Genomic DNA, 14,284 nt, shown 5'->3' on the forward strand with positions numbered 1-14,284 from the left:
GTTGCTGTGGAAAAGTTTAGCAGTTCCTAAAAAGTTAAACATAGTATTACCATATGACCCAGCAATTCCACATTTAGGTACTCAAGAGAAATGAAACGATATGTCCACACAAAAACTTGTATACAAATGTTCATAGCAGCTTTATTCATAGTAACCAAAAAGTGTAAACAACCCAAATGTTCATCAGGTGATGAATGGATAAACAAAATGTGACCTATCCATACAACAGAATACTATTCAGTCATAAAAAGGAGTGAAGTACTAACACAGGCTACAAAATGGATGAACCTAGAAAATGTTATGCAAAGTGGAAGAAGCCAGACGCTAAAGGCCACGTATCGTATGATTCCATTGATGTGAAATGTCCAGAAAGGCACATTCATAGAGACAGAAAATAGGTTTGTTCCCAGGGCTTTGCTATTATTTCACATTGTCAAGGTTTCTAATGCTTGCCTTTGTTCTCTCATTAGCTGGCTTCCATCTGGGGTTTCCTGGCGACTGGCATGCATTTTGGTCTTGGGCACACTGGTCTGCTGCTCCCAGGGGCTTGGCCCTGCGTGGGAGGGTGTGTGGGCAGTGGGGGTCCTGTTGAAGCCAGGCTGTTCTGTAGGATGCACGTGGGAGCTGCTGGCAGATGCTGCACCCACATCATCCAAACCTGAGTACTTTCTTTTAGCCTTTCTTAAAATACACACACGTCTTTTTATTGTGAAAGATATCATTACATACAGCTTCACAAATGATTCTATAGCAAACATTCACATAGTCACCCCTAGATATCGCCTCAGAAGCTCCATATATCCTTTCCACTCACCTCTCTCTAGAGATAAAGGTTATCCTCACTCTTGTGGTAATCATTTCTTTGTTCTTCTTTTTAGTTTTACCACCTGTATATTTATTCCTGAACAATATGGTTTTATTTTGCCTACTTTTAACCATTATAGAAATGAAATCTGGTTTTCTGTCTCTTCATAACAAACACCCCAAACCTCAGTGGGCTGAAACAAGGGCCATTCTATTCTTCTTTCTCAAGTGCTGGGTTGACTGAGCTCAGCAGGGTGGTTCCTGCTCAGGTCCTTGCACGCGGTCATGGGTGCTGGAGTCACATCGGGAGCTCCCTCCCTCCATCTCTGGTAGTTGATGCTGACTATTGGCTGCCACATGTACCCAGTGCATGTGGACACTTTTCCCTCTGGCTCATGGGATGATGCTCATTCAACTTTTTGAGGTAACGGCAAACTATTTCCTGCAGTGGTTGTACCAACGTGTACCCTTGTCAGGTGTGTGAGAGGCCTGTTTCTTTGTCTCTACCCTGACACCCCAGGGGCACCAGGAGGCCTTTAACTGACCCCGCTTGGGTTCTCTCCTGGCAGGACCTGCCTTTCTCCCCCCTCAGCTACTTGGAGGAGGGTTCGTGTTTTCAGAGGTGTCTTGAAGAGAGCTCCTGGGAATGGAACTACCTCCTCATCTACCTCCTCCTGCCCCAGCCCGCCTCAGTGGGCCCTTTGGGGACAAAGTGGCACCCAGGGTGACAGCTGGAGGCTGCAGCCTCCTCCCCCAGCTGAGGCTCCTCGTCTGCACGCAGGGTTGGCTTTTCCCTCAGCCCTGGTTGGTCCCAGTGTCTCACCCTATCTCCTTCTTCTCTTCCACAAACTCCTAAAAGCCTCTCAAAATTCCTGGCCCACTGATGACATTCTTTATTGTTTCTGTATTGCCACGTGTTTATTAGCTCTCAAAGTCTTTACTGGTATGTGCAGTGGGACGCTCTGTAGGGGAGGGCGGGGGGACGGGGATGGGCTCTGTCTGCTCCCTTGAATCCCAACCTCGGCCTAGCATCTCTGACTCAGTTCCACCTTGCAGGCCCTGGCTTGTGGGCCCTCAGAACTCGGCATGTGGCAGGGATGGTCCCTTCCCCTGGGAATAGGAGGCTCTGGGTTCTGCTGAGTCTGTGGCCACCCAGCTGCAGGACCATACTTCACCCATCCTGGCAGCCAGACATGACCATGTGCCTGTTGGAATGGTGGCTTCTCTTACTTCTTAGCTCCATTCCCAGGAGCTCTCTTCAAGACACCAGCCAGCCAGAGCCCAGTTGCATGGGTCCCTCCTTGTCCTACTGTTGTCCTTCCATACCCCATGCCCTGCTGGTGTTTGTTACTGCTCTTGCCCATGGGCGCGTCTTTCCCAGAATGCCTGATCCCACTTTCGCCCTGGTGAACTCCTATCTTTCCTCTAGACCTATGTAAGGGGCAGCTCCTCTCCACAGCCTCCAGCCTCCTGGGTAGGTGCTATGTCCCTCTGCTTGGCTCTTCTGCATCCCCATCCCTTGGTCTGTGGGGAATGAGAGCAGGAGGCACTGTCTGAGGCAACATCCTTGTTGTGGACATTTTTTGGGCCACCGTTTGCTGCAGGGAGGCCCAGCTGGGACATTCCCAGCTCATGCGTATTCAGTGAAAGTGTGAAAAGAAGGGGGTGTCTGCAGGGGGCAACCAGGGCAGCTGAGGGGTAAATTCACAGGCTCCAGGCCCTGCCAGCCTCCTGGGAAGGGCTGTGGGCTCTGAGCACCTCCCTGTGTCCTTGGTGCAGTCAGCCTGGGCCTGGATGTTCAGCTCTGACCCACTCCTTGTTTGGACCAGTGCTGGCCTGGATGCCAACTCCTGAGGGCTTGACTAAGCCAGCGTGAGCTTGAGATAGGATCTGAGGACTGGCTCCTGGGAGCAGCAGGGGTGCCGGCCTATGTTCACGGCCGCTTCCTGCCCTTGGCTTTCCACCTAGCAAGCTGGGTGCGGCCACTGCCTGAGGAGGCAAGAGGTGGGGGCATCCTCTGGGGTGGGCCCTGCACACCAGTACTGAGTGTTTGAAATAACCGCAGGGCACCAATAACAATAGCATGGGAGCTGGCAGCAGGTGACAGGTTAAACATTCTAAGGTTTCAGTGTTGTGGGGAGAAGGGCAAAGATATTAACTTTAGAGGTTATTACTTTTAGAAGGTGACTGCCTAAATAGGTCCAGAAGGTATAATTTCTGAAAAGGTAAAAAGGAATTAAGAAAAAGACAAAAGTTAATCCAGGGACTTCCCTGGTGGCACAGTGGTTAAGAATATGCCTGCCAGTGCAGGGGACACGGGTTTGAGCCCTGGTCCAGGAAGATCCCACATACCGCGGAGCAACTAAGCCCATATGCCACAACTACTGAAGCCCGCGCACCTAGAGTCTGTACTCCGTGACAAGAGAAGCCACCGCAATGAGAAGCCCGCACATTGCAACCAAGAGTAAGTAGCCCTTGCTCGCCGCAACTAGAGAAAGCCCACGCACAGCAGCGAAGACCCAATGCATCCAAAAATAAATAGATAAATAAATTAATTAATTAAAAAGTTAATCCAAAAGAAAACGGAAAGGAAGGAGGAGAGTGGGCAGGGGGAGCTGGACATAGCTGTTACAAATAAATACAAGCATACTTGTAATCACAAAAAATGTAAAGGGACCAAACACTCTAGCTAAAAAGATTGTCACATTGTATGAAAAATAACTCACGTTTCTGCAATTACAAGAAACCCTCCTAAAACAAAGAAACACAACATTGAAAGTCAAGGGAGAAAAGACTAACCAAGAGTGAACTTGTGGGTTATGTCAACATCAGGTGCGGTACAGTTTAAGGCAGAAAAGACCAAAGGTGGCTTGTGGGAAATACAAAAACAAAGCCAGGCTCTGGTAATATTCACAAGAAAAAGAGGAGGCACAAACAAAACACTAGGAAGGGAGATCTCACCATAGATGCCCCAGTAAGTGAACAGAAATATAAGAGGCTATTTATCAACCTCATGGCAACAAATTTGAAAACAGATGAAATGAGTCATTTCTTGGGAAAACAGTTTTCCAGAATGGAATCCAAAAGAAATTTTAAAAACCTGGATTGTCTTACAATTAAAGAAATGTAATCAGTGATTAAAAATCTGCCCCTCCCCTCACAAATGTTTTAAAAGCTTTGCAAGCATTATTTACAGTAGCCAAGACATGGAAGCAGCATAAATGTCAATCAACAGATGAATGGATAAAGAAGATGTGGTACCTAGATACACGATGGAATACTACTCAGCCATAAAAAATAATGAAATAATGGCATTTGCAGAAACATGGATGGATATTATCATACTAAGTGAAGTAAGACAGAGAAAGACAAATACCATATGGTACCACTTATATGTGGTATCTAAAATACGATACAAATGAACTTATTCACAAAACAGAAACAGACTCACAGACATAGAAAACAAATTGATGGTTACCAAAGGGGAAAAGGGGTGGGGGAGGGATAAATTAGGAGTTTGGGATTAGTGGATATAAACTACTATACATAAACTAGATAAACAATGAGGTCCTACTGTATAGCACAGGGAACTATATTGAATATCCTGTAATAAACCATGGTGGAAAAAGAATATGAAAAAGATTATATATGTGTGTGTATCTAAATCACTTTGCTGTACACTAGCATTGTAAATCAACATTGTTAATCAACTATAATTCAATACAACATTGTGAATCAACTATAATTCAATTTTTAAAATGTTTTTAAACATGGAAAAAGAAATAAAAGGCTTTGCAAGCAAATTCTACCTTTCAAGAAACAGATGATTCCAATCTTGTACAAATTATTTTGGAGAATAGAAAAATAGGAAACTCGCACCTCATTTCTACAAGGCTGATATAACCTTGATATGCAAACTGAACAAGAGTAGAACAAGAATAAAATTACCAGTAAATCTCACTCATAAACACTGATGCAAACTGAATCCAATAATGGATCCAAAAGATAATTTCTCATGGCCAAGTTGGGTTTATCTCAAAAATGCATGATTGGGTTTCCCTGGTGGCGCAGTGGTTAAGAATCCTCCTGCCAATGCAGGGGACATGGGTTCGTGCCCTGGTCCAGGAAGATCCCACATGCCGGGGAGCAGCTAAGCCCGTGCGCCACAACTACTGAGTCTGTGCTCTAGAACCCACGAGCCACAACTACTGAAGCCCGCATGCCTAGAGCCCATGCTCCGCAAAAAGAGAAACCACCGCAATGAGAAGCCTGTGCACCGCAACAAAGAGTAGCTCCTGCTCGCCACAACTAGAGAAAGCCTGCGTGCAGCAAAAAAGACCCAACACAGCCAAAAAAAAAAAAAAAAAAGCATGATTGGTGTAACATTATAAAATTACTTGAAGTAAATCACCATATTAACAGATTAAAAGAGAAAAACCACAGAATTATTTCAATAGATGTAGCCAAAAAAAAACCTGATGAAATTAAACTTTCGTAATAAAAAACAAAAATAGGAATTGAAGCTAATAGAGTAAAGTACATCTACTAATATATAGTAGACAACATTAACAATGAAAGCATTCTCTGTGAGATCAGAAACTTTACATGATGCCCATGATGAAGGCTTCTATATGATGTGCTACTGGATATCCTAACCAGTGCAGTGAAATGAGAAAATGAAATAAAAATATGAAGAGTTAGAAAGAAAAACACACACTCATTATTTACACATGATAATGATAATCTATGTGGAAACCCCAAAGGCATCTACAAATAAACTATTAGAATTAGATAAGGTTGCTGGATTTAAAGCAAAATTCATTTGCATTTCTATACAATAGCAAAAATCAGTTAGAAAATGCAATTTTAAAAAGATTTTAAAATAGCAACAAAAATATAAAGAATCCAGGAATAAATCTAATAAAAGAACTGCAACCTGGTAATATAGTAAAAATAGTATCTGTGGCACTTCTTATGGGCCATTACTACTCTAGGCATTTTAATCCATGAGCAAATATTTTCTCCCAGTGTGTACCTTTTCATCCTTTAAAAAGTGTCTTTTACAAAGCAAAAATTAATTTTGATAAGGTTAAATTGATGATTTTCTCCTTTTATGATCCTGCTTTTGGTGTCATGTCTATGTCCTGAAGACTTTCTTCCAAGCTATCTTCTAAAAGTTCTATAGTTTTACATTTTACATTTAAATCTAGGATTCATTTTGAGATTTTTGTTTAATGATGTGAGGTTTTGGTTGAGGTTGATGTTTTTTTCTATTGATATCTAATTGCTTTAGCGTATTTGTTGAAAAACTTATCTTTCCTCCATTGAGTTGTCTTTTTTGTGGTAAAATGTGCATCCCATAGAATTTAGCATTTCAGCCATTTTTACAATTCGGTGGCATTAAGTGTGTCATATTATTGTGCATCCATCACCACCATCCATCTTCAGAACATTTTCATTATCCCAAACTGAAACTCTGTACCCATTAAACAATAACTCCCCATCCCCTTCTCCTCCAGCCCCCTGGCACCCACTAGTCTACTTTCTGTCTCTATGAATTTGACTACTCTAGGAACTTCATGTTAGTGGAATCATACAGTACTTGTGCTTTTGTGTCTGGCTTATTTCACTTAACATAATGTCTTCAAGGTTGATGCATGTTGTAGCATGTGTTAGAATTTCCTTCCTATTTAAGGCTAATATTCCATTGTATGGATATACAACCTGTTTATCATTCATCCATCAGCGGATATTTGGGTTGTTTCCACCTTTTGGCTGTTGTGAATAATGCTGCTATGAATGTTGGTGTACAAATATCTGTTTCAGTCCCTGCTTTCAATTTTCTTTTGGATCATTGACTTGCTTTTGCATGCTTGTCAAAGCAAGTTGTACTCGTGTGGGGCTGTTTCTGGGGTCTCAGCACCATTGAACAATGTCTCTGTCCCCTGTAATCAGTATTAATATCTATATAAGTTTTAAAATCAGATAGTGTGATTCTTCCCACTTTATTCTTCTTTTTCAGAATTGTTTTAGCTATTCTAATTCCTTTTCCTCTCCATATACATTTCAGAATAATCTAGTTTATACCTATAAAAAATCTTCCTGGGATTTTAAAGGGAAGTGCATTATTCACTATACATTATTATAATGAATAATGAATAAGTGCATTATTCATTATTCTTTATCACATAACGTCTTCCAATCCATGAACATGGAATGCCTCTCCGTTTATTTAGATGTTTTTTGATTCCTTTCATCAGTGTTTTATAGTTTTCAGCACATAACTCCTGTACATATTTTGTTAGATTTACATCTAAGTATTTTGGTATGCTACTTTGATTGATTTTTGCTTATTAAACTGATTTTGCATTCCTGGAATAAATCCCATTTGGTCATGTATTTTTTATATGTGTTGCTGGATTTGGTTTACTAGTATATTGTTAAGTTTTTTTGCATCTGTATTCACAGGCATTATTGGTTTTAGTTTTCTTGTGACGTCTTTGTCTGACTTTGGATCAGGGCAGTTCTGGCCTCATAGAGTGAGTTAGGAAGTGTGCCGCCCTCTTCTATTTTTTTGTAAGAGTTTAAGATTGATTGGTATTAGTTTTTCTTTACTTTAAACATTTGGTATAGTTTACCAGTGAGGCCATCCGGTCCTGGACTTTTCTTTGTTGGAAATCTTTAAAATTACTAACTCAATCTCTTTACTTGTTATAGATCTATTCAGATTTATTTCTTCTTAAGTCATGTTTGGTAGTTTTTGTTTGTAGGAATTTGCCCATTTCATCTTGGTTATCTACTTTGTTGGCATACAATTCTTCATTGTATTCCCTTAAAATCACTTTTACTGTTAGTGAGATATTATTAGCGATACCTCTTCTTTCATTTCTGATTTTAGTAACGTTTTTAAGGTCAGTTTAGGTAAAAGCATGTTAATATTGTTGAGTTTTTAAAGAAGCAACTTTTACTTTCACTGATTTTGAGGGTTTTTTGTGGCTCAGGATATGGTCTATCTGGTATAGGTTCTCTGGGCACATGAAAAGAATGTGTATTCTGCTGTTGTTGGGTAGTGTTATACAAATTTTGATTAGATCCTGTTGTTTGATGGTGTTGTTGAGTTATATCTTCTTGGTGATTTTTTGTCTATTTATTCTCTCAGTTGTTGAGAGAAGAGTGTTGAAGCCTCAACTATAATTGTCAATTTGTCTATTTCTGCATTCAATTTTATGAGGTTTTGCTTCCCATATTTTGCAGCTCTGTCCCTTGGTGTGTACACATTTAGGATTGCTATGCCTTCTTGGTGGATTGGCCCTTTTATCATTATGTAGTGTCTCTGTCCCTGGTAATTTTCTTAATGAAGTGTACTTTATCTGATATTAATATAGCCACTGCTCTATTTATTTGATTAGTGTTTGCATAGTATATCTTTTTCTATACTTTTGCTTTCAGCCTACATATGTCATTCGATTTGAACTGAGTTTCTTTTAAATAGCATATATTTGGGTAATTTTTCTGGTGCACTCTACCAACCTTTGTTGTTTAACTGCTGTATTTAGACCACTTACATTTAATGTAATTATTGATATGGTAAGGTTTAAGTCTGCCACTTTGTTTTCTGTGTATTCTCTTTCTCTCTGTTTCTCTGTTTCCCTTTTCCTGCCTTCCTGTGGCTTACTTGAACATCTTTCAGAGTTCTGTTTGAATTATCTATAGTGTTTTTCAGTGTATCTCTTTGTAAAGTTTTTAGTGGTTGCTCTAGGATTACACTTTATACAGATAACTCATCAAAGTCTACTGATGTCAACACTTTACCAGTTGGAATGAAGTATAGAAACCTTACCTCCCTTTATGTCCCATTACCCTTTCCTATTTATAATACAATTATCTTAGATATTTCCTCTACACACCCTGAGAACCACTTTAGGCAGTGTAATCATTTTTGCTCCAACCATCAAACATAAGTTAGAAAACTCAAAAGGAGAAGGAAAGTCTCCTTCTTCTGTATTTACCAACATTTCGCTTGTCATATTCTTTCTTCCTTTTTGATGTCCAAAGATTCCTCCTTTTATCGTTTCCTTTCTGTTTAAATAACATCCTTTAGCCCTTCTTTTAGTGTACATCTGCTGGTGACATTCTCTTAGTTTTCCTTCATCTGAGAATATATTTATTTCCACTTCATCCCTGAAGAATATATTCACTAGATACAGAATTCTGGGTTGACATTTTCTTTTCCTTCTAGTGCTTAAAAAAATGTGCTACGTTCTCTGGTCTCCATGGTTTCTGATGAGAAATTCTGTCATTTGTTTTGTTTTTCCCCTATTGGTGAGATGTCCTTATTTTCTGGCTCCTTTCAGTATTTTTCTTTGTCTTTGGTTTTCAAAAGTTTAATTACAATGTGTCTTGGTGTGGATTTCTTAGGATTTATTCTGTTTGGAGTTCTGGCAACATCTTGAATCTGTATGTTTTTTCTTTTCTTCTTCCTAAACTTAGGAAATTTCCAGTTATTATTTCTTTGGGTACTTTTTTATCCCCAGCCTTTTTCTTCTCTTCTTTTGGTACTCCAATGACATAGATGTCAGACCTTTTGTTATGATCCCACATTTCCTGAAGTTCTGTTCTTTTTTTTTTAAATCTTGTTCAGATGGAATAATCCTATTGTCCTATCTTTAATTTTTTTTTTTTTTTTTTTTTTTTTGCGGTACGCGGGCCTCTCACTGTTGTGGCCTCTCCCATTGCGGAGCACAGGCTCCGGACACGCAGGCTCAGCCGCCATGGCTCACGGGCCCAGCTGCTCCGCGGCATGTGGGATCCTCCCGGACCGGGGCACGAACCCGCGTCCCCTGCATTGGCAGGTGGACTCTCAACCACTGCGCCACCAGGGAAGCCCCCATCTTTAAATTTATTGATTCTTTCCTATGCCCTCCCCCGCTTTTTGCTCTTGAGCAAAACTCTATCTGCAGTTGGTCCTATTCATCTTGGTCAGAATCAGAAACCCTCTTTGACATGAGGAGACAGAGAAGAAAACTATAAGAAATCATAACTTAATTTGTATTTTCTGTATATAGAAAGACTTTCTGATGGCTAAAGATAAAGATTGAAATCTCATAGGGAAAACCTTAATAGATTTGAATACTCAAAAATTCAAACTTCTATAACATTTTGAAAAAAATTGTTAATAGGTTAAGTAGGAAACAGCAAAAAGTATATGCCATATATATGATAGCAAGTAATGTTTCTAACATATAAAGTGAGAAAACACCAAGGCTCTATGTGGATACATAGACAGTTCACCAAAGAGGAAATAAAAATGAGCAGTATTAATTGGAAAAAACTTTAACTTCATTACTTGTGAAGAAATGCCAATTAAAGTAAGGTGCCATCTTCTACCTATCCAATTAGTAAACTTTAAAAACTGTGACTACCTAGAGCTAATGACAGGCAGTGAAAATGCGTACTCAGATAAGGCGTCTAAGGGACACACCCTCTAGGGTGTGAGCCAGAAATGCTACTTTGAGGAGTTTTTCCTGAGGAAATTACCCGAAATACCAAGGCTCATGAATAATGCCATACATAGCAGCATTATTTATAATAGAAAATTATCACTTATGAAACTATGTCTTGAGGGATGGTTGCATAATTACCAGGATGATCATCACCGTAAATGTTAATCCAGCATCCACCTTGAGCCAGGAATTGCTGTCCACTAAGCTCCTTGGCAGCCCTTTGATGTTGAGCCCATTACCATCCCCATTTTACGGAACCTTGGAACAGATTGCCTTGGTCACCACCCACTCTCAGGAGTCAGGGAGATAGATGATTCCATCCTGGCTCTCCAGCTCCCAAGGCAGTTAGAAACAATGATAATCATGAGGGTGTTTTTTAACAGAGTAGGGACATGTTTACAATATGATGCTAAATGAAAAAGGAGGATCCAGAATGACTCTACTGATTTTAAGTGAAAGTATAAAATTGTTGCAAAATGCAGCATGCAGAGAAGGACTGAATCTGTGAAGGGACAGGTGGGGGAGAGAAGGTGGACAGAGAGGCCACAGAGGCAGTGCAGATATGAGGGGTGGAGGGTGTGGGGTGAGGGCTGCCTTGGGCTCCTGGGGCCACTATTGCCATTACACAGAGCCTTTGCTGGCCTCCAGGAAATCACACAGAGACCACCATCTGGTGCGATCCATGAGGGCACAGGGGTCTACAAGACCCTGGGTTTCTTGTCAACCAGAGCCCTCTGCCCCCCACACTCCCCTACCACTGGGGAAGGTTAAGCAACAGTGCCCTCTTGTTCTGCCAGCCAGCCAGTGGTGCCCGCTCTGAGGACCAAACTGACATCAGATGAGCTGTGAAGGTCAAGGGAGCCAGGGAGGCTGTCTCAGGAACCTGGAGGGCGCTCAGGAATGGCAGCAGAGGACTCAGGATTGATGACTGCCTCCCCTTCAACCTTGCAGTCTCCACCACGGAGGGCTTTGCATCAATGGTGGGACAAAGGCAAGGAGAGCCCAGTTCCCTCATCTGAACTGTGAACTCACCAGCTCTTTGTCAAAGGGCACTCTGGGCATCGGCACAGGCACCCATGCCCCTCCCACGCAGGGCGCCTTGGGCCCCAGGGCAGGCCTGGCGATGTTGGAGGAGCTGCCTCTGGGGCACCGGTTGCACCAAGAAAGGGCACAGGCAGTGCTCTGTGCTCAGAGGCTCCACAAACAGCTGCTACCCTGAGGAAAACATCCTTAACTATTTCAAAGCCAAAAGACAGAAGGGACATTATTTCTCACTTCCCCCAAAATGAAATCCATTAACTAGGAGCTTCCCAAATCCCAGTCCTCAGAAATCTGGAGCCTAAATTTAGATTGTCCCTGGAAGGTCACCGGATCACCGTGGTGCAGGGTCAGCTGGCAGCTGCTCAAGATAAACTGATTTATGCCGACTCAGGCCTTTCCCCCACACAATTAATGAGATCCTGCCGCACTTCCCCTGGGAAAGCAGAACAATAGCAGCAGATGAGCAGGTGGCCTTGGCTGGCGTGCTGGCCCAAGAGCCCCTCGCCAGAAATCAGGGATCCACACCCTGCCCAGCCTGGACCCTTGGCCTGCAGGCCTGCGCCCACCACGTCACCCCAGCCCCGCCGGTCTCCTGCCCTTTCCCGCCTCTGGGCTCTTGTGTGGAACTTCTTCCTGGTTTTGGGCTGAACTATCACCGCCTCAGAGAGGCCTTCATCACTTGGTGTCACTCTGCCATCTCTTTCCCTCACAGCCAAGGGCATACCTGAAAGCCCTTCCCAGTCCCTGGTTGAGGGCAGGAGCCCCCTGGGTGTTCTACCCGGACACGATGCTCCGTGTATAGTAGGTGGCCAGGAGATTCTAGAGAGTGGAAGGAAGGGCAGGCAAGTCTTCACGCCCCCGCAGGTCGGGGCTGGGCCTCTCTGTGGCAGCTCTGATTCAACTGCGGCCAGGCCTACAACCAACACAGTGGTGTCGGGGTAGAAATCAGATTGTGAGAGGTGGGGACTGAGACCCTTCTACCAAGTCCCCAAGATACTGTGAGGCTGTCCCCAAAGAGACATGGACTCACAGGGGCTGCTCCAGGGTGCCAGGCCAGGATGGGCCCAAAGTGGCAGAGAGGGAGGCAGGTGGGCAGGCAAATGGGGAGAACCTTGTGCTGGCTGCAGCTCTGAGGTGCTGGAGGAGTGGCAGGTGGCCAGAGGTCAGCATGGGTCACAGGCAGCCCCCTGTCCAGGACAGATGCATGAAGACGGCCACTGTGCTGGGGCTCGTTCCTGGATACTGGTGGGATCAACCAGCGAGCAGACGGGCAGCTCCAGCTTGGGCCTCGAGAGCAAGGCTGAGGGATGGGAGCAGGAAGGCATCCAAGAGGAAGTGACCTTGGTAACACAACCTAGTAGATGCAGGCCCTGCCCAAGGGATACATACTGCAAGCAGAAGAGGCGTGGGTGTAGACAGACCAGTCTGAGGGCCCAGAGGGAGGCAAGTCTGAATGGAACGTGGAGTATGCTGCTGGACTGGCCAGACCCAGTGCAGCTGGCCCATGTCACCTGGGCCGCTCCCAGGAGTCAGTGCTTCGTCCATGGGCAGTGCGGGCCACAGAGGGTTTCAGGCAGAGTGTGACCCAGGAGCAGGGCCTGCTGCGATGCCCAGCTGCCCTGAGGAGAACAGCCCCAGTGGCCAAGGGTGGGGCCTGGACGGCCTGAGGAGGCCACAGCAGTTGACCCGGGAAGACAGCAGCGTGGAGTGTCATGGGGGGACCCTGGGCAAGGTCCTTGGACTTGGGCCACAGGGAAGTGGGATTGAAAGGGTGGGTGGGTGGTAGGGCTGGGCCCCCTGGAGTGGATGGGGGAGGGGACGTCCAGAAAGGTCTGCAACAGGAGGGAAGCAGCGAGTGAGGGGTGTCTGGGAGGAGGCAGTGGTCCTTGGAGCTCCATCTATGCAGGAAGTGAGGGGGCTGGAGTGAAAGAAGGGGTAAAATTGTCCTCCCAATCCCACAGGGCCCAGCAAACTTGCCTTGGGTGCCTCCCGTGCTGGACGACAGGGTATTATCTCAGCCACCTGAGGAGAAGGAACCAGGCCCAGGAAGGACCGATCTGTTGAGGCGCCCAGGCTTTGGCCAGCCTCAAAGGCAGGCCTTCTCTGGGGAGGCCCTGCTAGCAGTCAGGCACCTGGGACCTGAGGAAGGAGTGGGGGTCCTGGTAGCCCCACTCCAGGGCAGAATACAGACTTTGCTTTAGACAGAGGGGCTGACAGGGAGTGGGGAGGGGGCTGCCAGAAAGGGACTAGTGCCCCTACCTGAGCCTCAGGGGGCCCCACTGTCCATCCCAGTGGGCCTTGGAGAAATGGCTGGGCCATTGTGCAGAAGAATGCCCGGAAATCCCTCGCCTCCCGCCTCCAGCGAGGATGGGGGCTCTTCCTCCCAGTCAGGAAACTCCATGTTGGCTTCCGGAGGGTGGCCTGGGGGCTGGGGTGCCAGGGTAGCACTGCAGCTGGTGGGAGGGCAGAGTACAGCCCCTGCGTTTCTCTCTCTGTCTCTTGTCTGAGGCCTGGAGCAGGGAGTAGGTGGCAGAGCCTGGGGCCACGGGCTGCTCCTGGGAGGATTGCCTGTATGCTGGGTCACTGGGGATTTACTGACGCGGTGTCGCCTCAGCTGGGCCTCAAAGGATGGGGGATGGGCAGCATCTCCGGAAGAGGAGCAGTCAGTGCAAAGGTTGGGAGGTATGGGAAGCCCCGGCAGCAGGGGCAGAGTGGGGGTCTCCGGAGGCCACGGGAAGGCCCCGTTCTTTCTGCTTCGTGCTGGAGCCGCAAGCCCCAGGGACGTGGTGGCGCTGGGCAGGGCCTTGGACGAAGCAGGAACCCCGGCCTGACCCGCACAGGCCTTCCTGGCTTCTCGGCCTGTGAGGGAGACACTGTCAGCACTCGAAGGGCCACAGTGGTCGGGGTGCAGAGAAGGGGGCTGTGTTGGGCTTGGA

Source organism: Orcinus orca, chromosome 15, assembly GCF_937001465.1.
Source record: "Orcinus orca chromosome 15, mOrcOrc1.1, whole genome shotgun sequence".
NCBI lineage: Eukaryota > Metazoa > Chordata > Mammalia > Artiodactyla > Delphinidae > Orcinus > Orcinus orca.